The sequence below is a fragment of the Chanodichthys erythropterus genome, chromosome 3 (assembly GCF_024489055.1).
Source record: "Chanodichthys erythropterus isolate Z2021 chromosome 3, ASM2448905v1, whole genome shotgun sequence".
Taxonomy (NCBI): domain Eukaryota; kingdom Metazoa; phylum Chordata; class Actinopteri; order Cypriniformes; family Xenocyprididae; genus Chanodichthys; species Chanodichthys erythropterus.
In genome coordinates, this window is record NC_090223.1 from 58,958,221 (window position 1) to 58,984,865 (window position 26,645).

A 26,645-nucleotide genomic window follows, 5' to 3' on the forward strand; every position below is an offset into this window, starting at 1 on the left:
TATCCTGGATCTGCGAGTCTTGAATCGGAGCCTTCACAAGCTACCGTTCAAGATGCTCACGCAGAAACGCATTTTCGAATGCATCCGTCCCCAGGATTGGTTTGCAGCAATCGACCTGAAGGACGCGTACTTTCACGTCTCGATCCTTCCATGACACAGGCCATTCCTGCGGTTCGCGTTCGAAGGACGAGCATATCAGTACAGAGTCCTACCCTTCGGGCTGGCCCTGTCACCCCGTGTCTTCACGAAAGTCGTGGAGGGAGCCCTTGTTCCCATGAGAGAACAGGGTGTTCGCATCCTCAACTATCTCGACGACTGGCTCATTCTAGCACAGTCTCGGGATCAGTTGTGTGAACACAGGGATTTGGTGCTCAGACACCTCAGTCAGTTGGGGCTTCAGGTCAACTGGGAAATGAGCAAACTCGCGCCGGTGCAGAGGATCTCTTTTCTCGGTATGGAGTTGGATTCGGTCGAACAGATAGCACGCTTCACAGAGGAACGTGCTCAGTCGGTGTTGAACTGCCTGAATATGTTCAATGGCATGACAGCGGTCCCACTGAAATACTTTCAGAGGCTCCTGGGGCATATGGCGGCTGTAGCGGCTGTAACACGGCTCGGTCTGCTGACCATATGAGACCGCTTCAACACTGGCTTCACGGCCGAGTCCCGAGATAGGTGTGGCAACGCTGCACGTTCCGGGTGGCAATCACTCAGGAGTGTCGCCAAGCTTTCAGCCCGTGGTCGGATCCCTTGTTTCTTCGGGCAGGAGTGCCCCTAGAACAGGTGTCCCGGCATGCTGTGGTTTTCACGGATGCCTCGACCACTGGCTGGGGTGCCAAGTACAATGAGCTTGCAGTTTCAGGGGTTTGGACAGATCCCCATCTGCAGTGGCACATCAACTGCCTTGAGTTGCTTGCAGTACACCTTGCTCTGAGCCGCCTCAGAGTGCTGCTTTGGGGCAAGCATGTACTGGTCCATACGGACAACACTGCGACCGTTGCGTACATCAACCGTCAAGGTGGTCTACGCTCCTGACGCAACTTGCCCGCCATCTCCTCCTGTGGAGTCGGAAGCATCTGAGGTCGCTTCATGCCATTCATGTTCCCGGTGTGCTCAACCGTGCGGCTGATGAGCTCTCATGGACTGCGTGGCCGGGAGAGTGGCGACTCCACACCCAGGTGGTCTGACTGATCTGGAGAGAGTTCGGAGAGGCTCAGGTAGACATGTTTGCCTCACCAGAAACCTCTCACTGCCAGTTGTTTTACTCTCTGACCGAGATAACACTCGGGACAGACGCACTGGCACACAGCTGGCCCTGGGGGCTGTGCAAATATGCGTTTCCCCCAGTGAGCCTATTTGCACAGACCCTGTGCAAAGTCAGGGAGGATGAGAAGCAGATCCTGCTAGTTGCGCCCTATTGGCCCAACCGGACCTGGTTCCCGGAACTCTCACTCCTCGCGACAGCCCCTCCCTGGCCCATTCCTCTGAGGAAGGACCTTATTTCTCAGAGATGGGACACTCTTTGGCACCCGCGTCCAGACCTCTGGAAACGCCATGCCTGGTCCCTGGATGGGACGCGGAGGTTTTAGGTGACTTACCCCCCGAGGTACTTAACACCATCACTTCAGCGTGTGCACCGTCTAAAAGACATGCTTACACCTCGAAGTGGAACCTGTTCGTTGAGTGGTGTTCTTCTCGCCGAGAAGACCCCCGAAGATGCTCGATCAGAGTCGTGCTGTCCTTCTTGCAGCAAGTGTTGGAGCATAGGCTGTCCCCCTCCACCCTCAAAGTCCACACTGCTGCTATCTCCGCTTACCACAACCACATAGATGGCAAAACTGTTGGTCAGCACGACCTGGTCATCAGGTTCCTTAGGGGGGCGAGATGGTTAAATCCTCCTCGACCTCCCTCCATACATAGACAGAACTCAAAGCTTCAGGACCTCAGACCAGCTCTATGTCTGTTACGGAGGCCAGCAGAAGGGAAAGGCTGTCTCCAAGCAGAGGATGGCCCACTGGATAGTGGACGCCATCGCCCTGGCTCACCAAGTTCAGGGCGTGCCCTGCCCGCTCAGGTTGCATGCTCACTCCATGTGAGGTGTAGCATCCTCCTGGGCGCTGGCTCGTGGCGCCTCGCTAACAGACATTTGTAGAGCTGCGGGCTGGGTGACACCTAACACGTTCGCTATATACTATAGCCTTCGTGTCTAGCCGGTCTCCTCCAGCGTTCTCGCCTCAGGTCAGAGGCATGGATAGGTCCAGGCTTAGTGTCGGCTTGCTGCGCTCTACGTGAAGACCCTGTTGAGTCCTCCTGTTACTCCTGGGCAGCCGACATGGCGGAGCGTCTGGCACCAGGCCTATACTCCGTTGCATCCTTGAGAACCGGATTTAGGCTGGGTTCCATATGTGTGACCCAACTGGGATCCCATATGTTTTTTTTTCCATGGTTGCTCCTAAACAAAGCCCGTGTCTTTCCATCTGGGAGAACCCATCTCTCATCGAGTTGGAGTCACCCCAGTTCTTCCATATGTTGTATAACCTACAAGGTTAGTCCATATGTACTCCTCCACATAACTCCTTCGAGGAAGGATGTGGGTTCCGCAGCGTTCCTTTCCTAACGAAAGGTTACGCTTTCCCAGCGTTATCCAATAGTCTCACTGAATGGGTTTGGGAACAGCAGTGATCGACCTTCTGTGTATGTTAGCCCTGTCCCACCGTCCGCAGGCAAGGGGGTTCAGGTGGCTTAAAACAGAGCGCTGGAAGAGGGCAGCTCCTGTGGCAATTTGGTAGGGATTCCTATTCCTCGGTCTGTCCGACGTACGTCGAACGTGACCGACTGAATGGGAATGTCTCAGTTACAAAGGTAACCCTCGTTCCCTGAAGGAGGGAAGGGAGACTTACATCCCATCACCACAGTCGTTGTCCTGCTGATGCTGCCACCTGCTTGGTTCGGCTCCTCAGCGAAAACCTGAAGATGCAACGCACCTGCTGCTCATTATACACCTGCGCTGCGAGGCGAGCAGCTGATGCATATGATTGCGTCCCAATGTGCATTGGCTCGTTGTAGTTACACTCGAAGTAGATTGGCCTCTCTAGCGAGATTCCTATTCGTCGGTCTGTCTGACATACGTCTCCGTTCCCTCCTTCAGGGAACGAGGGTTACCTTTGTAACCGAGATGTTACCCCAGTTTTCAAAGCAGGTGAACCACTAAACGTAGCAAATTATAGGCCAATCTCAATTTTGTCAGCTGTATCTAAAATAACAGAAAGAGTAGTAACTGAGCATTGTACATTTTTTAGACACACAAAATAATTTATTGTGCTCTATGCAATTTAGTTTCCGTAAACAGCACTCTACGGAAACTGCTGTATGTTATTTCATTGAGCAAGTGCGATTAAAATTAGATAAGGGTGGGGTTGTGGGTGCGGTGTTTCTTGATTTGCAAAAAGCATTTGACACGTTAAACCATAATATTTTATTATCTAAATTAACTCATTTTAATTTTTCTATGAAAACAATGAAATGGATTGAGTCTTATCTTACATCAAGGAAACAGTGCACCCGGATTAAAACACGCATATCTTCAATAAAACACTGTTCAACAGGGGTACATCAGGGGTCCATACTAGGACCTCTACTTTTTAGTCTGTACTTGAATGATCTTCCAGATGTTTGTCTTGATGCATCTATTCAAATGTACGCAGACGATACAGTGATTTATGTACATGCTAAAACAAATGAACAGTTATCACAAAAATTATCTGCAGTCATGACCAAAATTTTAGACTGGTTTAATCAGTGTTGTTTATCGTTAAACGTCCAGAAAACTGCTTGTATGTATTTTAAGATTAGAAAGTTTGAGGAGGTTATACCAGATATATTAGTAAATAGTGAAAGATTACAAATGTATTGGACTTTAAATACCTTGGAGTTATTTTAGACACTCACTTAACATTTGAAAAGCATGTTAAAAAAATAGTTTGTACAGTTACACCCCAACTTAGAAATTTTAAATTTATGGAGTCAACTTTCAGCAGAAGCTGCAAGAATCTTTCTGCACTCTCTAATCTTTTCTCATTTCTCTTACTGCATTACTTCACGGTCCCAAGCAGAAAAATCTACTCTTAGACCTTTACATAGTTTATACAAACGTGCTATAAAAGTGTTTGATAAGAAACCTGACAGACATCATCATTGTCTTATAATTCAAAAACATAATCTCTTTACCTTTAAAAACTTTGTAATATTTCACAATTGTAGTTTAATGTATAAAATTGTGAATGATCTTGCACCTCCATCTTTAAAAATGTTTGTTTCATTGTGAAATGACAGCTTAAGACAGACAAGAGCCTCGTTAAGAGGTGACTGTGAAGCGCTTTTTAGAAAAACAGAATTTGGACGATCAGCCTTTTCTGTAAAAGCTGTTAATAATTGGAATAGTTTACCAACTGATACTAGACAGTGTACTACCTTTGTCCAGTTTAAATTACATTTGAAAAGATTTTTAAAGGCAAGTCAGGTTTGTGATCATTAATTATACAAGGTAACGATTTTTGAACATGTTTTTATACTACTTGTATTCTATTGTTTAATCTGTATGGTATTTTTTATTGATAATATGGTGTACTCCTGCCCAGGGACAGCAGATGAAATTTAGCTCTGGGGTAATATTTTATTGTCCATTGTCCCTGTCAAATAAAGAATAAACAAATAAATAAATAAAATAAAGCATTTAAACTCTAACCTCAGTATCTCCAGCTGACAGTTTGAACTTTTTAGTCCATCAGAAAGAAGCCTCACTCCTGAATCCTGCAGGTCATTGTTACTCAGGTCCAGCTCTCTCAGGAAGTTTGATGATTGTAGAACCGATGACAAACTCTTACAGCACTGAGCAGTGAGATTACAGCATTGTAGCCTGTGTAGCAAACAAAACAATCAGTGATATCAATGCTTATTAGATAGTGTTTATAATCTAGGGCAGTGGTTCCCAAAGTGGGGGTCGCGACCCCCGAGACAGTGAGGGAGGGGTCGCGAGATGATTTCCAAAAAATCAAAAAAACAAAATACTAAAAGTAGTAGTTAAATTAAAAACAAAAACCATATTTTAAAAAAATCCATCAACCTTTCTATAGAGAATACGAATCTGACGTCATGCCGCATTGAGTTCTGGTTAACTTCTTTGTTTATCCGCCCTTTTTGACAGGATCGCGCATCCTTTCCGTTATTTAGTTTAGGGCAGTAATTTGGTTTCTGTCACGATTGTGAAAAATGTCACCATTGTATGTCATTAATGCTGCATCGATAATTGTGATAGTAACTCAGATCATTGTTCTGAGAGAAAACAAGGCAGTGAAAAACGTTTTTTCGCCTTTTCTACGTGTAAAAATACCAAGGGAAGCAGGTCGGGGAGATGACTAGAAGATGCCGGATGGCAAATCTATTATTAATGGCACTGATTAAACCCACTGCTTATCACTCAATAAAAGAATGACATTGCTAAGTGTTTTTGAACGCTTTGATTTCGTTTGGTTTAATAATTAACATTACCTTTGCAAGTCTGACTCTCACTGCGCTCGTGAATTAGCAGAACTTGACGGGGACATTCATATGCTTGACAAGAAAAACACTTAATGTGACAAACAAACAATTCTGAACATATTTATTAAAGTATACTGTGTGGAGATACGCAAATGAGCCTAAAATATGAACGCAACATGTTTATATCTTAAACGGTTTAGTCTCATGTACTCTCAAGAAAACACTTAATGCACTTAGACTGATATTAAAGAGACCAAATTCTATTTGCAAATATAGCACATGCAGAAAAACTGATGAGACCAAAATACAAACTTTCAGTATCACTTAAAATGCAAGCATTTTATACATTTTCTTCATAATGGTTTTATAAAGGTATGAAATTGCTTAGAGTGGTTGTCATTTGTTAAAATAAATATAAAAATACAGTGTGTTCATGTCCGTCTGTCCGCTGAATTTGACATATAATATTCTGTGAACATATAATATTCACAGATTCTCCTCATCTGTGATCATGGAAAAGGGGAATTACAATGACAAGTTGTAGGCCTACTCAATATGTTCGTTTAAGCATCATTTAAACGTTTCCAACAAATAAATGAATCGACTTTCTCAGTGTGTTGATGACATAGACATTATTTGGATATTCATACGATGGCTGAAGCAGCGGTGAGCATCCAGCGTGTGACACAGTAAATAGATCAACATTGTAAATGAAATTCTACAAAACTTTAGTGAAAAAAATAAAAATAAATAAAATGATCATGCGATGTGATAAAATAGCTTATATTCCCTGCAAACAATACCATTAAAAATGTTAACGTTCCACTTAATGACAGAAACAAAACAAAACAAAAGGTAAGCAAGAATCCGCATTAATTTCAGTATGAGTAATAGAGGGCAATCCTGTCAAAATGCCGGTGCCGCCCCAGCAACGAGGTGTGATGTCGGTTCGTATTCTGTATTTTCCTTCCCCTCGACTGTGACTCCTGAGGTGATTACGACAGATTAACGACATAATCAGCTGCAGCAGGTCAGTTTACAGCACCATGTTAAACATTCAGACATGTGCACGTAGGTAATTCTTTAGGCTTTAAGCTTTGGATATTATTTTTGTCGAAATGAAACGTTGGTTAATATCGATCAAAAAAGACAACGCAGGAAGGCCAGCGGAGGAGAGCGGAGAAGCTCCACCGTCATGCCTTTGCAGTTCATATGCAGAGAAGCACGCGCTATTGTGCTTTCACATATGCTGCGTTTGCAGTGCGCAACTGATCTATGGCTGTATATCACAAACACAACATTTACTTATTTGTGTGCTATCAAGTGCTATCGTTTATGTCTTCTCGTTTGCCTAAATGCCTGGAAAGGTGTTATTTTTTACTTGCTTTAACTGAGGCAAAAAAGCTGTGTGAAAAACTGTGTAACAGAGACTTGAAATTACTATTTTTTCGCGTCAATACATGTTTATTTTAATGCGAACTGTGCGCTGTGGTTTTAATTCAGCGCTGTGCAGCACAGCAAAAGTAGAATCAGCGCGTAAATAATCGATGCACTGCTGCAGACGCACCGCTCCTGGAATGCATTGCCGGGCCGCATCCACGTGCAGTGTGAAATCTGTTAATATGGCCAAAAAAAAAAAAACGCAGTGCAAACAGAGTATGTGTGAAACAGGCGTTAGTGCTTGTGTGACATTGCACACAACGTTTGTATACATTAACCACCTCCGAGGATAGTGGGGGTCGCGAGTCACTGGCATCGTTATTTTGGGGGTCGTGGGCAGAAAAGTTTGGGAACCCCTGATCTAGGGCAGTGGTTCCCAAACTGGGGTACGCATACCCCTGGGGGTGTGTGAGATGACAAAAGGGGGTACACAAACAAAATGCTGGGTAGTTCCTTTAATTCTACATTAAAGTAATATTAGAACCGAACATGTATTTCTAACTGCCAAAATGGTGTAAATCCAGTAGCCTACATTTAATCAAATTGCCTCATCATCAGAAATGACTGTATCCACACAAGCAGCATGCATAGATTGCGTGCAGTCTGCTGCCTTAAATCACACTACATTACTGCCGTTCTCAACAATGCACCTTTGTGAAAGTGTTCTCTGATACAAAAACATACCTTGTGTGAGTTCTTGTATTTAATGATGATAATGAGCAAGAATGCAATTGTTCCCAAATATCCACATGACTGCAAACGTGACATTATTATACAACAGGTCAAAAAACAAAACATACATTTTAAGCACAGTACTGTCAGTACTTACTCTATTTTGCAATGAAATAATAGTTCTGACGAAAACCACAGCAGAACTACAACACACGTCTGTGTTTCGCAAACAATTCTGTGGCTTTGAACGAATCATTAGAGTCAATGATAGAATGATTCATTCACAGCCACTTGCTTCGTTACTGAATGAATGACTCGATGACTCGCTCATAAAAACAGTGACTTGCAGCCACCTACTGGTGGTTTTAGTTTAATATTTAAATGTATCACTTAATTTTTACCATCATTGCATCTTTCTCTATTGAACATTTTTATTAAAAACATTATTTATTTTATAAATTTACCCATTAAGGTAAAAATATGCACTGTAAAATCAATTTAGGGGGCAAATATTGTCCCTTAATGGTAAAGGTGTGACTGCAGTCTAAGTGGAAGAGAGGGGGTACGCAGAAGGATGGTAATTCCTTTCAGGGGGTACTCCACGCTAAAATGTTTGGAAACCACTGATCTAGAGCATAGATAACTTTTCATAAAACATCAAACCTGTTTTTTTTTTTCAGTTTCTTTAATTTATAACACAATTAAAAATAAAAAAATGGTAAAACTCAGGTTCAACTTCAACTGATTGTGGAGACACTTTGGCATTTAAAATCATCACGCACATTGATTTACATTTACATTTATTCGTTTTTCTGAACAGTCTAGGCCAACAAGTCATCCATGTAAAAAGAAATCCCAATTTCAAAAGACCAACAGTGCATATAAATGAATGTAAAGAAGACTCTTACAGTGCTTTTCTTGTGTTTTTGATCACGGGCAGGAGTCTTGTCACTGCTTCATCAGATCTTCTGTATTTCTGCAGTTCAAACTTCTCTTGAGTCTCTTCTGACATCAGGAGCACAAACACCAGACCAGACCACTGAGCAGAGGAGAGATTCTGTGCTGAAAGATTTCCTGAGCTCAGGTTTTTCTGGATTTCCTCCACAAAGTCATCTTTCAGTTCACTCAGACAGTAAAAGAGATTGATGGTCCTCTCCACTGATTTCTCCTTCTGTATTGTCTGTTTGATATAGTCAACAGTGTTTTTCATGTTCTCTGTTTTGAGTTTCAGTCCTGGCACTAATTCCTTCAGGTCACTCTGATTGGACTCCAGAGAGAGACCCAGGAAGAACCGGAGGAAAAGGTCCAGGTGTCCGTTCTCACTTTGTAAAGCCTTGTTGATCACAGCCTTATAAAGCTGAAACAGTGTCCTTCCAGACAGTTTCCATGTCAGTTTTTCTCTCTGGGATTGAAAAAGTAGCTTTGCTTTCTCATCTTTGCTAATCAAAAACACATAGAGAGCAGCAAGGAATTCCTGGATGCTGAGATGTACAAAGCTGTAAACGTTTCTTGCAGAAACAGTCTTTTCCTCCTGAAAGATCTGAGTGCATAACCCAGAGAACACCGACCCTTCACTGACATCTAGTCCACATTCCTCAAGATCTTCTTTGTAGAAAATCATATTTCCTTTCTCCAGCTGTTGAAAGGCCAGTTTCCCAAGTTTCAGAATAATCTCATCAAAAGACCTGGGGTTGGCTTTAGATTCAAGGTCACTGTATTTTTCTGTCATCTGTTGCTGCTGAGTAAGTAAAAAGCTGGTGTACATCCCTGTGAGAGTAGTGGGTGTTTTGTCATTGCTCTTCTGAGCAAGTAGAGGCTGAAGAACAGTGAGAGAGATCCAGCAGAAGACGGGGATGTGGCACATGATGTACAGGCTCCTGGATTTCCTGATATGACGGATGATGTTTCCAGCAACCTCAGGACTGCTGTTTTTGTTGAAGTATTGCTCTTTCTGCTCATTGTTGAATCCTCGCACCTCTGTCACCAGATCAATGTAGTTTCGGGGTATCAGACTGGCTGCTGCTGGTCTGGATGTGATCCAGATGAGAGCAGAGGGAACCAGATGTCTCTTGATCAGGCTTGTAACTATCTTAATCACTGTTGTTTCTTTGTGAACATCTGTAAATCCGTCATCTTCTTTAAAGTTCAAAGGGAAGCGGCACTCATCCAGCCCATCAAAGATGAACATGATTTTACCGTCACCATCAGGAAGAGAGGGCAGTTCTTCAGGACAACTAAAGAAGTATTTGTTAAGAAGTCTTATAAGACTGTACTCTTCTTTAATCAAATTCAGTCTACGGAATGGAAGAGGAAAAATTAAGGCAATATCCTGATTTTCTGTTCCTTTTGCCCACTCAAGGATGAATTTATTGACAGAGACCGTTTTTCCTACCCCTGCAATGCCCATTGTCAGCACTCTTCTGTTTCGTTGACCCTCATGGACTTTAAAAATGTTATTGCACTGGATCGGTGTGTCCTTGGCATCAAATTGTTTGAATTCGATCTGTCTCACCTCATGTTCACTCACTATTCCTCCAGTCTCATTCTCTACAACATATAGATCAGTGTAAATATCGTTCAGGTATTTCTGATGACCTGTCTGAGGATTACCAACCAATATTCGTTCATACTCCTGTTTTAATTTGACCTTCAGTCTGCGGCTGATCTCATGAAGAGCAGCTTTACTGTCCTCTGCAGTTGAGCCTTTGAGAAAGAGGAAAAATCAGTCAGCAAAAAGTTATCAGTTTTTAAATAAAATAATAAAATCTTAATGTAAATTCTAATCTAGTTCGTAATTCCTATTAAAATAATAACTACTACACATTAGTAGTGGGATCAATGCATCACGATTCGCTGTCCAATGATTCTGGATTGATTCTGAGCTTAAGTTTTTACCCACAGATGTGCAATGATGCTGTGTGTGTTTTATGCGTGAGCGTAAAGCTCAACTTCCATAGTAATGTACTGAATAAACCCCCTCTGCTCTGTGAGTCTGTGCTAGTGGACACACACTGTCAGAAGCACACACACCACTTGAACCTTCTTAAAATAATCTTTCAGTTCAGAAAGGCTAAAGTGAATTACATCTGCGGGGTTCATTGCACAGTATATGCACTTTGCTTGATGTTACACATGCAGTTTGTGATCTCATCCGCCGGTAGGCTTATTTTCCTTACAAATGCTATTTGAAATGCTGCATCATTTATGTTATTTGGAATGCTGTGGACAAACAGCAGTATCTGGGAAAACCTGTCATTTTATCTATCATCTCTGAAAATATCTTGGCAAAATTTTCCTGTTAAGTGCAGAAAAAAATAGTGATTTTATAGTGGCTAGGCTGTCTTTCTCTAATATTACTGTTAAAGAACACACACAGCGGAGGTAAAAAATTACCATTGCTTTCCCTCTCAACACTACAAAGACCATTCACCTATCAAAATAAACCACATAACATGCCCACACTGAATTGGATGTCTATTTCATAAAATGTATGAAAAATATGGAAATATATGGTTCAGATTACTCAAATAAATAGAGGCACCCTTAAATAATCAGATATGGAGCTTGAGTGTTATCTAGTGAAAATGTTTGGTTCTGCGCCCAAACAAAATCTTACTGAAAGATTATTTTACTGAAAGATTTTTCTTTCTGAAAGATTTTTTTACTGAAATATTTAATAATATTTGAACCTAAAATTTGGAATGTTGACATTTTTGGCTTTTATTTTCTTGCAGTTTAAGAGTAAAACATGCTTTGTAGTATATTATTATAATTATATTTTTTACATTTTCATAAACTTAATGTTACAAACAGCAGTGTCAAATACAGACTTCTACCAAACAGAGGTATTTATTCAGAAAAGAAACAGAACATCCACACTACTAAATACAACATAACAATAAGAACTGACAAGGGAGTGCAGGGAGTGAGTCCAACTTAAAGGGAGTGCTGACAAAGACAACAGGTGCAGGGAATCCAGGGAATGGCTGATGAGGGAAGTGAGTTCAGGTGTGCAAACAAGGAGGCTCATGGGAACTGGAGTCCAGGACAGAGGGGAACTGTGACACTTAAACTTCTATAACTTTTTTTTATTTCACTTTCATAATATATTTCACTTCTACAATAATCTGACAAGTGTCTTCTTTCAAACAAGAACAACCTTAGGTCTATATTTCAAAACTTTCTTCAATTACAACCATTTTTGTTTGGATAGTGAATTTTTACACCTATGCGAAAAAAAGGGGGTTGACGGTTACTTAAACCTGTTTTTCTCAATTCTCTTCCTGAAAATCAGACCGATCAGCCGACTTCATGGTATTGAATGTAAAATTTCACCATGGGATCACATCACATGCTCTCAGAATCAGAATCGGATCAGATCATGATGTGTGTAAAGAATCCCACCCCTACCGCAAATGTAGTTCTTTTTCATGGCTTACTGTGCTTGAGCAGTTTAAAATCACTTGATTTTAATCCATATGGCTTAAAAAATTATAAGCTTTTGTGAGGGCACAGCACTATAATGTCACGTGAGTGTAACCCTGATAGATAACCACAAAATCTCTACTGCTTGACAAATTTCTATGGTTAATTGTGTCTGCAGGCATATTTCACACCCCTAACACCTCCTTCCACACCATTTAGTGGATTGTCTCCATTGGACAATCATGATCATCCTTAATCCATTAAGTTACTGAAGCATAGCAGTCAGTCACACAAGCAGTGATTGACATAAGGGGCCGTTCACATATCGCGTCTTTGGTGCATGCAAATTTGTTATTTCAAATGTTGCCGAGTGGCAAGTGTGCTCAGAATAGAAGCAATGGGGTCTAAACATCTAAACTTTTCAGACTGCTGCAAGCACACTGAAGGTGTGGTTTCTACTTTGTGAAAAAAAATCACTTCTTAAAGATCACTGATTCCAGAAGTTTTATTTTTACAACAAAGGAGACCTCTTCAGGAGACCGCTCCAGATCTCTGCTCTGGTTTCATTATATATCCAGGTAAATGCCCTTTGCCATACATTCTATAGATATTCTTGGAAAGGTCCTTTTACATTCTCCATCTTGGAATAGAATTGTCCAAACATGTAAACACATTGTTTCATGCTTCACATGTCTCAGCGAACTTAGTAATGCATATAGAGGCCACATGCTGTCATGTTCTCTGCACACACATGTGACTTGTCATATGATTATAATTGTGAAGTGAGACACATTATATTATGCTATATTATTCTCAGTTTTACATAATAAAATCTTCTACACAGGTCATGTGACAAGAACCAGCTTTGGCTTTTCTGTAACAACTTCGAAAGCTCAGCCGAACAGCTGATCACAGCTGTACAGGGCTGTTTTGGTAACACTTTACAATACGGTTCATTTGTTAAACATTAGTTAATGGATTAACTAACATGAACTAACAATGAGCAATACATTTGTTACTGTATTTACGAATCTTCGTTAGTGTTAGTTAATGAGAATACAGTTATTCATTCTTTGTTCATGTTAGTTCACAGTGCATTAACTAATGTTAACAAGCTTTTAATAATGTATTAGTAAATGTTGAAATTAACATTAACAAAGATTAATAAATGCTGTATAAGTGCAGTTCATTATTAGTTCATGTTAACAAATGTAGTTAACTAATATTAACTAATGAACCGTATTGTAAAGTGTTACCGCTGTTTTTATTTCTCCTCTCCATAAATATATCTAGTAGTAGAGCTAATGAAGGTTTAGAAATCAATTAATCCTTTGCCGATACTCCCTCGTCATTGAGGAGAGAGCATGGTCACACAGCAATGACAGAAGCCACGGGAGTGTAAGTGCTTGTGGAAAGGAGGTGAACGTGGAAACGCTTTGCAAGCGTTTTTAGGTACAATATGTGAACGGCCCCTAATAAAAGTTCAGTTCAGTTGCTACTTTTTATTTATGATAATGAACATGCACAATATTGGGTAACACTTTATAATAAGAATACAGTAATAAAGTACTTACAAATAATTTGCATACTAGGTAACACTTTTTTTAGTGAACTTGTTACACGTTACACAAAGTTACATGCAACTAAACCAAACCTTAATCCTAACTCTAACCCTATAGTAAGTACATGTACTTCATTATTCTTACTGAGTTTTTCAGTGCATAATTTCACTGTAACACAGACACCTTAAAATAAAGCATTACCACAAACTATTAGTTTATAATATATTAACTATGAATGAACTATACAGTAGTTTCTACATTGTTAACATATTAATAGGCTATATACAAATATACAAATAGTGAGTTCTCCAGTCACTGTAATTTTGTTTAATAAACTCATGTTAATGTTTATTATGCTTTGTTAACAACTTATTTACCGTAAATAGTTTCCACTTTAGATTAGATAAATGAAACTAATATACATATTATATATATATATATATATATATATATATATATATATATATATATATATATATATATATGGTATTTCCCAGAATTCGGGCCTATTTCTGTCCACAGGGTGTAATTTTATTAAAAACTAATTAAATCTAATACATTTTAGCACCACTAATTAGTATAAGACTAGACTTTTTTATGGCTGCTCTAACTAATGATTTTAACACATTTTATTGGTGTTTTTTGTGGTACATTATCTGTGTTTTGGTGTTGTCCGCCACCAGAGTTTTCACATGTCATGCCATATGTCAAACATTATTTATCACAAATTAATAAATAAAAAATATGCATATGAATTACCTGAACTAATAAACTACATGCACAGATTAAGCATATATATGCATTTTTTATTTATTTGGCTTAATTTTTACCTGTCCCATGGTTTAGCCGTCATTACCAACATGCTCTGCATAAAGGCACTTTCCTCCTTTTTTTCATCAAAAGTTTAATGGTAGCCATGGTAACCTAATTTCACAGTGGAGCACATTGATTTCAAGCTGCAAGACTGATGCCTTGATGTCCAGAAAATTAAGTAAATCTACTCTTTATTCTTTGTGTTGGGCATGTAAACTTATTATGCGTCATTACCATATGTGTTGTATTTCTGTATTTTTAAACATTTTTGGATTATTTTTATCACTTTAATAAATTAAATGGTGTACATTACATGTAGAAAGCTAGCTACACTTGCTAAGTCATCATCTTTGCTAGTAAGGATAGTTTTTTTTTTTTTACAAAAGTGTCATTACCAGCACAGTCATTACCTGCACATTACAGCTTGTGCTGGTAATGACAGGTTGTGGTGGTGATGACGGCAGATACATTAAACATACTGTTGTAATGATGTAGCGGTTATTAATCAATTTATGGGTGGAATATGAATATAATAATTCATAAGGTTTTATGAATTATTATGCACATATTGACCCAAGGGGGAATTAAAAATATATTGTGAATCAATTACAACGAATTATAATTGATTACATATGTGATTAGTTCAGGTTCAATAATTATTTAGAAAAACTGCAGCTCGTCCAGCAAACCGCTGCTTCTCATAGAATATTATGAACGGAGTTATTCTCTGGCCATGAGAACAACTTGCTATTATAGCATCAAAGCATAAAACGATCGAAAAACGTTAAAGTGACTTGGTCTTCAGTTGAAAGAACAAACAGAACAATCGAGCGTGAATAACGTTTTGATATATGCAAACTACGAATACAGAGGTTATACGTCTAAATATACACAAGAATATACAAACCTATGTACAAGAGTTGAAGTAGAGAAGGAAAAAGAGAAGGCAAGTAGCAAACTTACAAACAGTCCTAAGCCAGCACGGAAATCAGTTTCATCATCTAAGATTGAGAAACGGCAGTATACTTGCATTGGTTGTGCGTGTCGAATTTCAGTTTAGCGCTGGTGCAGTTCGTTGGCTTCCTCCGTTCTGCGGGAAGGTTTGAACTGAGGACTTGAGAGTGAGTTTCGCTGGAAGATGGCAGTCCCAAGCTGAGCGCGATGGCAGCGCGATGGCAGCGCGAGGTCACCGGAGACGTGCACGAGGTGCTCGTGAGACAATCGGGAGAACACACGGAAAAGGTGTGTGTCGTTGTTTTTAAGGAAACCAAGCTAACACACCTCCTAAATTGTAGCGACCAATAGATGCGCAGCACTATTTGGCGGGCAAAGTTCCTTTGTTTGGTCTCCTAGCTGAATTTGCATACTTAATGACTATCAGATCGGATTTCGAGATGGAGTACGTTCTTCACAGTATCATTAAACACATAGAAAAATGCATTTGTCAGCTATGTGGCATATCTCAGTGAATAGCTCAAGTCCGGAGCTTTACGGAGAGATCAAACTCGATAGATCAGAAATGCATAGAAAAGAAGTTATGGTTTACAGACAAAATTCCAGCATTAAAATGCACACTAGCACAAATACACTCATTTAAACACTAGGAAAACATGCATATGCCCTAAATACATCAATCAATCAATCAATTTTAATTTATAGAGCATCTTACAACAGCCACAAGGAGCACTAGGTGCTTTCCAGTAAAACAAGACAATAAAAAATATAATAAGACAATAAAAAATAAAAAAATAAATAAAAGAACAAAATGAACATCAAATAAGAATTGAAAACAGGGACTATGTATTAAAGCTTGTATGAATAAATAAGTTTTCAATTTCGCTTTAAAAACACTCAGCACAGTGATGGAACGTAAGTGTGCTGGAAGTGCGTTCCACAGCTTTGGTCCCTGGATTGAAAATGACCGGCCTCCGAACTTCTTATAATTGTATTTGGGAATGACCAGAGAGGTATGGCCAGAGGAGTGGAGAGCTCTGGCTGGTTGGTAGACCTTTATTAATTCGGCAAGGTAGGCTGGGGCCAGACCGTTTATGGCCTTAAACACAAAAAGAAGGACCTTATACTCCACCCTAAACCGCACCGGAAGCCAGTGAAGTGAGTGGAGTACAGGGGTGATGTGTGAGCATTTGGAGGTATTAGAGAGAAGTCGTGCTGCAGCGTTCTGTACCATTTGGAGCCTATTGAAAAGTGATTGATTTAGTCCAGTGTAGCGAGCATTACAGTAGTCAATTCTCGAGCTGATGAAGGCATGTATAGCTTTTTCAAGGTCAGTTTGGGACAAAAATGATTTGACCTTGCTGAGTAGTCTTAGCTGGTAAAAACTTGCCTTCACTACTGCACTGACCTGCTTATCGAAGTGCATACTTTTGTCAAAGATAACACCCAGGTTACGCACGGTAGGTGAAAACTGAGGTGTTAGAGTACCAAAACTAGGAGAAATGCTAGATGAATCTGGATTAAACAGGATGTACTCAGTCTTATCTTCATTCAAATGAAGGAAGTTCTGGGAAAGCCACTGTTTGATATCCTGAAGGCAATTATGGAGCGGGTCCATTGCAGAACGATTACTCAGAATCACAGGAAGATAGATCTGGAGGTCATCAGCATAGAAATGAAATTGAACATTGTGATTGGAGATGATTTGACCAAGTGGCAGCATATAGAGTGAGAACAGAGTAGGCCCAAGAATAGATCCTTGAGGCACACCAGATGGCAGAGAAGCAACCGAGGAAGAATAATCATTGAGCATTACTGAGAAAGTTCTGTTAGTGAGGTATGATGAGAACCAATTTAGCACCGCACCCTGCAGACCAACAGCATGTCGAAGACGAGAAATGAGGATGGCATGATCTACAGTGTCAAATGCAGCGGTTAGGTCCAGTAGCACCAAAACAACAGAGTTTTTACCATCAAGGGCTCCAAGAATGTCATTATGGACCCTCAATAATGCTGATTCAGTGCTATGTCTCGACCTGAAACCAGACTGAAATTTATCACCAATGCCGTGCAGTTGAAGATGAGACTGAAGCTGTGCAAAAACAAGCTTCTCCATCAACTTAGATAGAAATGACAGGTTAGATATAGGACGGAAATTAGAAAGTATGGAGGGATCAAGTTTGGTTTTCTTGAGCAGCGGTCCTTCAATAACGTGTTTAAGAGCAGCGGGAACAGTACCCATCCTAAAGCAGCTGTTTATGAAGGGGACAAGGATGGGACCTATGATTTCAACAGCCTCCTTCAAAATCCTGGCAGGAACAATGTCTAGAGGGCAGGTGGTGAGCTTCAACTCGTGGACAGCTTTTTTGACGTCCACCAGAGTAACTGCATCAAAGTTATCTAGCACACATTGCGCCGCAGGAGTAGCCATGACAACAACAGGGACTTGAGTAATGGTTTGCCTAACAGTCAAAACCTTGTCCAAAAAATGTTGCTTAAATGCATTGCATCTGTCTACAGATATGTCAGTCAATGCGACAGGCACCGGATTTATAACAGAATTAATAGTGCTGAATAAAATTCCAGGGCGGTGGCTATTGCTATTATTGAGAGCAGAAAGGTACTGTCCTTTGGCTACCTTCAGAGCACTCTGATAGGTGGCTAGACTGTCTCTAAACATCTCCAGTGACACCTGCAGCCTATCCTTCTTCCATTTTCGCTCAGCCTGTCTACACTGGCGCCTGAGGGCCTGAGTTGTATCATTGAGCCAGGGGTCCACTGGACCATAGGTCGACTTTACCTTGAAGGGCGCAACAGAGTCCATAATCTGGGAGCAGATTGTATGGAAGGAGGCGAGAAAATGATCCGGACAAAGAGGCGATGCCAATTCAGCAGTAGAGGCGAGGTCTGAAACAGAGAGGGCAGCAACAAAATCGTCGACTGTAGATGAGGTGATAATGCGACGCGATGGAGGGCAGTAGACGTTGGTGCAGGTGGGACAGCACAAATGTCAAACCGTATGAGAGAATGGTCAGAGATGGGAAAATCCATGACCTCACAAGTTGACACAATCACCCCACGAGAGATAATAAGGTCAAGAGTGTGACCTAACCTATGGATGGGACAGGAAATGGATTGAGCCAAATCTAATGAGTCTAAAAGTGCCTTAAATTCATTAGCAGGTTTATCAGAGGAGCAGCAAACATGAATGTTAAAGTCACCACAGATTAAAATATTGTCAAACTTTGATAAAAACTCTGTCAGAAACTCTGAGAACTCAATTAAAAAATACTTATTAAATTTGGGCGGCCGGTAGATTACTGCACATAAAATCGGACAGGATAGTGTAAGCACAAACACTTGTAGCTCGAAGCTGGAATACCCTCTAGTGGACAACTGGCGGCACTTCAGAGACTGTCTATGTGTGGTAGCTATCCCCCCGCCCCTACCCGTTTGCCGCGATGTGTTTAGGTATAGATAACCAGAGGGGAGGATTTCCGAAAAGGCGCTGACGTCACCTGAAGGAAGCCAAGTTTCAGTGAGAAAAAACAAATCCAGATTGTAGGAGGAGATGACATCATTGAGGACAAATGTTTTGTTATTGAGTGATCTGGTGTTACAAAGTGCCATGCGGAATGTGGACGAGTTGACAGGCAGCGATGTCACACGAGGAATTGGACAGAGGTTTCCTAGGACACAACCCCAGGTGGATGTTTCAACGCGGCGGGGACACGGAAACGGTACGCCTGTGTCGGAGCCAACCGGCCGAAGCCATCGGTAGCATTCCCGCGATCTTCCAGTATTGCCAAATCCTGGTTGATCTTGACCCCTCGGAGACGAAGAGTCCAGGTGAGTGCTCAGCCTGACATATAACCCGCCTCTCCGGCCGCGTCTTCTGCGGCGCTTCCTGCCTGGTAGCAGCCAGACAGGGCGTCTCAGGAAAGGTGGAATAAATGTCAGCAATGGCGGTGGTGGTTTAAAAGACTGGGTATTTAAGAGGCGATTAGTTGTACAACGCAGTTCCATCAGCGTATTGCGATCATAAACAATAAACAAGGAGAGAGTAGCAGGAACAAACATGAGGAAACAGGAGCAAGTGGCAGGCCAAACACAGCGGCGCCATCATAAAACCTCAGTCTATCATGATGGATATATTTTGGCGTAGTTGTATTTTACATATAGTTGTATTTTTTACATATACAGACAAAAGTGTATGTTTGTGTGTTTCTGTATGTGTTTGTGTGTGGGTGTTGGAATGTGGATCTGGTCAGTCTCTGGGGGGGTGCTCCTTTTGAAGTCACCAAAGTGAAGAAGTTGGAGTTTTCTGTTTACCCTCACGGGGCCACAAAGGTGTCAAGTGGGCTCATCTTATGCAGACTGGTCGGAGCCGATTTAGTGATTAACGAACACAGTTCATCAGGTTAAAAGCGTTCTGAAAACTCCAAAGTTTATTGATTATCCTGATACATGTGCATATGCTACAGACCCCCCTTCGGCCAACAAAGTTCCTGTGCGGACTTCGTTGGACGTTAACCAAGTTCGATGGCACATGGATCCGGATGGTCACGCAGCAGGTGGTTCCTACTGGTCCTTGAGGGAGGGCAGATGAGCACTTGCCCATGGACTCTTGCATCCCTTTGATCCCTTGGGATAGGATGAAGGCCAGGCCCAGGGTGAGTGCGTACTTGATTGCCATGGAGAGGCAACGGGTTGTGTTGGCAGGAGTCCAAGCTTGGGCTTTAGGTGAACTGAACAGGACAGGCAGTCGTGAGAGTGCGTGGAGGGCTGCATCGATGGGAGTACTGTCACTTAGCTGGGACCCCCCTTTGTCAATCCTCAGTTCCAGTCCTGGATCTAGGGTGTGATGGTGATCCCTGGAGGAGGATGGGACTTCCAGTTCTGACTGGTCCTCTTTGCTTGAGAGACAGTGCACTGCCAGATGGCTGCGGTGAAAGATGGAACCCAGGGGTACCTGGATCCACTTACTTGGATTGGGCAGGCTGACACGAGTGGCGGTGTTGTGCTGATTGTAGGTTACGGTGGCAGCATGAGTGGGGGTGTGGACGAGCAGTTGATCACCCACAATCTCGGCTTGTGTTCCGATGACTTGGGTGCAAAGCTTGGCCCTGGCAGGGCAGCGTGTGTCGCTGGTCATGGGCTGCAACCGGCCCATTCCTTCAGTGTGGTTTCTGAGGAAGAGCTGGTTTGGGCAGAAGTACTGAAAGTCTTTGGTGAAACTACACCTGCAAAAGTGGGGAGCCAGGCACAGCCGTGGGTTGCTGTTGTGGTAGGCTACCACAACTGAGGTGTGTTTCTTGGCATGGGTGTTACGTTGCCACCACCGGACATTGACCTTGTCCTTGGGTCTGGAGATGTTATTTTGTTCACTGCTAGGTGGATTGAGAAGGACAGCCACCTCATTCTGCTCGGGTCAACATGCAGTAGGATGGAAGCACCCAGGGAGTCAGCGAGGTGGGCTGGAACAGTCTTGGTGGGTCTGCCAGTAGCAAAGTCCAGCACAGTTTGTGTAGGATACTGAGGGATCCTATTCATAGCCACTCTGTCCATTGAGAAGTGGACTCCTCGCAGCAGGTCTGTCATCAGCCATGACTGGCTGATTTTGGGCAAAGTCATTTTGGAAGACTGTAAACAGCTGCTTCACTGAGTTCGCCATTTGGATCAGTAGGAAACTGTGAGTACAGAGATCCACCACAATACCTTTCCAGGTTTTGCAGATGGTTTGCAGGGTTGGGCTCTGTGTTGCGAGTGGTTCTCTCAGTTGTAGGCGGAGCTTGTTGCGATGCTGATGAGTGGAGCAGGCTGTGATGAGACTCCAGTCTCCTGGTTGGTACAGGTGCAACAGCAGTGGCACCTGTCGTGCCGTCAGTAGTTCCGTGGGGAACACCTGAGTTGACTCCTATATGGTGTCTGTGATGGCCATGAGCGTCAGGGGAGGTTCTCCAGTCCAGTCTTTCTGGTCAACTGAAACGTGACTCCTCTGCGTTGCAGTGGAGCTCTGTGATTTGGGTTTACAGTTTGGACTTGACAGCAAACCTGACATACTCTGCCACATCTTTCTGCATGCTGGGCCAGTACGCCACTTGTTTCAAAGTCTCATAAATAGTTCTGGTGCCATGGTGTTTGGCACCTGGTGTGTCGTGGGTGTATATCCGTTCACCCCCCTTTTGGCCCTGTGGCAGTACAAGCTTTGGCGCAGTGAGGACATCAGGGACATATTCACTCCCACACACAGCATGTGGTTGGTCTCATGTAGTCGTTTGTGGCCAGGGGCCATCGTGGGACCAGATGCCGGAACGGGAGGTTGGAGGGGTATGAGTGGTGGTGCAAAACATTTCGTATGGAAGTGTTGGCAAGTTTGGTTGTCAGTGGTAGTGGCAGTAAGGCGGGAAATGTTGCAGGAACAGTCCGCTGGCTGCGGGTTGTTGTTGCCATACTAAGGGTGGGTGAATGGGGTGGGTGTGACCATAGCTTGTTATGCAGGGTGCCAGTCTTGGCCAGGGTATTAGTTTGGTCGTTCACACCTTTGTCACGCCCTGGTTGCTTTAAGCGTCTTTTCACCTTTTCCCCATAAGCGATCGTGTTGTGTGTTTGGGTGATGTCATCACGTGTTTGGAACATAACACTGTACCCCTGCACTTGCCTGTAGGATGCCCTCATGGATGTAGGAACGTCCATCGACGCAGGCCGTGGGCATTCCTTGGCACGCATTCTCTTTGAGGTACCTGTGACAGGTTGGTCACTGTTGTTGGGGTACCATTATTTCAAGTGTCAACACTGGCGTGCTGTTACAGCAGTTTTGGCAGGCAGCTGAATCTGGCACGTCGTGGCAGTGGCACTTGCTGGTTCAGCTTCCTGAAGTCACTGGTGAGTTGCCACTTGGTTTGACAATGGACCAGGTGGGGACTGAATAGGTGCTGTTGCATGGGCAGATAGCACCTTTTCCTTCTGTTGAATGAACAATCTCCTGAACTGGTTCATGTGGGGCGATGTGACCTTTGTACTGCCTGACGAAGGTGGGAGGAGCATTTGGGTGTGTTGCCATGTATACCGTGTGAGTTTTAGTGAGACCACAGTCTAAAAGATCTTTGGCAAATGTCGCTTTGAAGTTGTTCAAGATCTGTCTGAGTTTTTGACAGTCTGCATCATTCTTTAGAGCATTTGCATCTTTCTGAATCCGTTGGCCTTCAGACTCAAACCTTGGGAATGGCTCCTCTGTTGTGGTGTTAGCTGTCAGGTTGGCTGTCAGAGGTGCAGCGCCATTTTGAGTTTCACAGGCAGGCTGGTTAGCGACTGTGGGTACAGCGAGGTGTTGGTCCTCTATCAGCTCCGTTCTGCGCACCTGTTCTGTGGGTACCAGTTTGATGGGAGTGATGGAGATGCTCTTGAAGGATGCTGTGAAACTTGTGTTGCTTGAGCTTCCTTCTGGGACCATGGCAGCTGGTATTAAGTTAATGACTGTTAACCTGAGTTTAAAGTCATAGGGGCCGTGGTCCACTATCCATTCTAGATGGTAGGCTTTGGGAATGCTGCTGTCTGTGACCATGCATTTGTTGAGACAACTGTGAACTGCATAGGGTGACACTTCAGTTAGGGGTGTGGCTTTTAGAGAAAGTCCAAGTTCCACGCCTTCAGGTGAAAGTGTGAAGGAGCCCAGCGTGTGGCTTAGGGTTTGACCACATTGCCTGTTGAGCCAAACAGCACCCCTTTTGGTGTAAGGCGGTACTACCATTTCCTGTATGTTGATCCAAACAGCACCCCCTTTGGTGTAAGGTGGTACTACAGTTTCCTGTATGTGGATCAGGATGCAGACCTCTTGGATGTTCTGGGCTGACAGGAAGTTGGCAGTATTGGCAGGAACAACAAGGAGCTGTACAGTCATTGGGGCCCACACCAACTCATAAACAGGGTCCATATGAACTTTAGTGTGCATCAGGAGGTCTGGAAGGACCAGGAAGTGATGGTTTAAGCGCCGGTTGTTCCATTTGAAGTTCAAAACGCAGATGTCCTTGACAGTCGTCATGGTTGGCAGACGAAAGTCTAGTGGGAAGTGTGTTTGCTTGTTGACAAATGGGAGGTCCGGTGTTCCTTCAATGAGAGCACTGAACAGCGTGTGGCTGAAGGCTGAGTTGCCTGCCCACAGTGTGAGAATAATGTCTGTTGTAGTTACATCATTCAGCTGTGAGTCCGTCATGATCTTGGAGCAGAGGGAGTTACAGTCTACGGTCAGTTGAAGTGCACCAGGTAGCGAACTTGAACTGTGCTCTGAGACAGGGTTCCCGTGGCTAGCTGTGAGATTTCCCGTGACCTCTGACCTGACCGTCTGGCTCAGGTGGTCTGGGTGACTGGGAAGGCAGAAGTTCACACACTTGAGCCCAGATTTTCAGCGATCTGGCGTTCAATAAGGGCTCAAAGCAGTCTAGCAGGTCTTTTTGGATGAAACAGGGAAACGTGTCCATTTGTGCTACGCACACAGGAGGTACCAGGCTCACTCGACCAATGGTGCGGTGCATGGGAGCTGTGTGTTCAAGGTGGACCTCATTTGGACTGTGCGACTGCACATTCAGCTCACATCTTTGTGACTTGAGAGTCTGATTTTGTCTTTCAGCTTCATTTCTCAGTCTTTCAAAAAGGTAAGGACAGGTTTCTGGGCAGTGATCGGAGACTGTGTAACTGGTTTGATTTTCTACAGTCTTTTCAAGAGCAGTGTTCCGCTTGGAGTGAGCTTCATCGACCAAGCTTTGCAGCTGCTGAGTAGACATACTGCTTGAGCAGGCCAAGGCTGCCAGATGATCACTCACCGCAGGGTGCAGCTCTCGGAGAAACAGAGTTTTGAAGATGAAATCTTTCTTCATTGCTGGCTGATCACATGCTCTTAAGTAGGCCATTTGCAGTCGGCTGTAGCAAGTGTATGGGTTTTTCAGTCTGCCGCGTTTAAGGTCCATGGCAGCAGCGAGCCCTTGATCTGATGCAGGGTCAGAAAGCTTTTGGATCAGAGCCTGTCGCAGGTGCTGGCAGTTGGATGTGACAGCTGCTGGCGAAGGTTCTTGGCCGCTGGACATTTTGGGCAGTGGACTTTTAACCCCATTTGGAATTAGGGCTTCTTGACTGGTTAGGGGAAACTCGGTGATGTGTGTTTCCCCTCCCATGCCACTTTTCAGTACTCTGTAACCAGTGTCAAGTTCATTCACATAGTCTCTTTGTTGTTTCGGAGCCATAACTCCTTTCTGGGCCTGTTTGAGATGATTTTCACAGGCCATGGCTTTGGTGTGTCTGTCTTTCAGCTTAGTCTCTGCTTTGGCTAGGGAGCTTCGCTGTGTTGGAGTTTTCCTGTCAGTTCTCTATGCTCCACCTCCAGGTGGAGCTCTGCAAGGGCTTTTCGAAGTCTTTGCAGCTCCTCCTGCAGCTCGGGTTTGGATTCATCCGCTGTCCAACGCTGGTCCTGGGTCTCGACGAGTCGCTGATCGTGGTGACGATGAATCTGGGCCTGATTCCTCCAGGCATCCTCCGCCTGGAGCTTGAGGTTGTGGGCGATGGCTCGGATGACTTTCGACCCCATCCTTTGTAGCTCGGCGTCGGATCGTGGGCCATTAGTCGATTCAGGTTGTCGTCCAGCTGCTCGTTGCTTAGGTGCTGGGGATCAACAGCGTCATTGGGCAGGATCGTGCTGGTCAGGGAGCCCAACCCGGTCTTGAGTCGGTCCCCATGGGTGCTGGGGCTGGCTGCTCTGAACACGTTAGCTTGCTGTTGGCGAGAGAAAGACAGCACAAACAGAACCAATGCAAGCACGCGCAGGGCTAACGACTTATAATAAGGCATGATTATATAATTCTTTGGTTTGGTTCCAGTTAACTGGTGCAGACAGTTAGCGGAATGTAGGCTAGACACTTAATTGTCGGTAGCCAAAAGGACCACGTGGGTCAATTTGTGTGGGTGAGTGCCGGATTTAAACAAAGAATTTAACAGGCGGTAGCTCTAAGAGTCCTTTGATGACTCTCGCTGCTCGGTCGTCTATCTATTACTCAGTTTTCCGTGATGGCTCTCACAGGCTCTGCTTTTACATGAACTGAAAGAAAAACAAACACAGTAGAAAGGCAAAACAGAACATGGTAGATGTAATTAAATGAGAAATAGAGCAGTAAACAAATAGAAAGGAGTAAAAATAGAGTAGCAACAAAATAAAACAGAAGGGCTAGAGGGGAGAAGTGAAACTTAAATTTCCTATCACAGCTGGGTTTATGACGGGGCCAGGCGAGGGCATTGTTGCGTCATAAAACCTAGAGGGCTGGTATGGATCAAGAGTATAAGGGTTTGCCCGCACCTGAATAATCGAAGAATATGTAATATTCTGTGGCTTTCAATTAGGTGAAGTGACTGTATGTCACTAATTTAGGCCGGGGTAAATCGTGGGTGCTCAGATAAGAACTCAATGGCAGGCAACCTTTCCTAGATGTTCAAACACTCGACTGTGGTGTCCGTGGCCACCTGTCCCCTTTGTACCATGGTGCAACCTCTCAAACAGGGAACATCAGCACAATTGCGCACTTCGGTAAGGTATTTGTGCCAACGGCCAGATTGATCGGTCAAATTTGAGTTTTCCCTGAACTCAGAGTCTGTCCGCTTTACGGGCAGTTACTCCAAACGGGCGGTTCTGTCGTGCAGAAGCCTGAGCAGGGAATTTAAACAAAATTGCCGTTTGTTGACAAAGCTGGACTCGTTGCCTCCCTGTACCTGACACACAACTCGCTGACGTCCTTGCGTGTTGCCCATGATACGAGGTCAGAATGTCCCCGATTCACACACTGTCAGTGCAAGACCCGCCAGGCCAGGCGGCTCCACTCACTGGAACTCACTGGAGCCACCATCAACTCACCACCGGGCGGTGAAGGGCCTTATCTGCAAATACACAAGTGGTCACACAAACACAGCTTAATTGTAAATTTAAATCTGAATTTAAATCTTGTTCAAACCAAACTTAAATAATTAAGTGTGTAGGACAAAAGAAAATGAGCCTAAAATGACAGTCAGAATGAACTAGCTAAACTAGAACAGAGATGAGCTGAAGGGGTAAAGAAAAAAAAACCAAAATAGTTCAGATGCACTTGATTCGAGTTTGAATTAAACGGGCGCACGGAATAGCAGAATGGGAAAAAGAAAGGAGAAAAGGAAGACAGTCCAGAGGCACTTGATTCAAATTCGAGTTAAACTCTGTTCAACTGAATT

General features: G+C 43.2%; 2 pseudogenes; one reads left to right on the forward strand and one right to left on the reverse strand.

Moving 5' to 3' along the window:
- Window positions 1-26,645, forward strand: part of LOC137006055 (zinc finger protein 721-like) — a 970,851-nt pseudogene that overhangs the window by 183,020 nt on the left and 761,186 nt on the right.
- Window positions 1-26,645, reverse strand: part of LOC137014048 (NACHT, LRR and PYD domains-containing protein 3-like) — a 63,259-nt pseudogene that overhangs the window by 17,489 nt on the left and 19,125 nt on the right.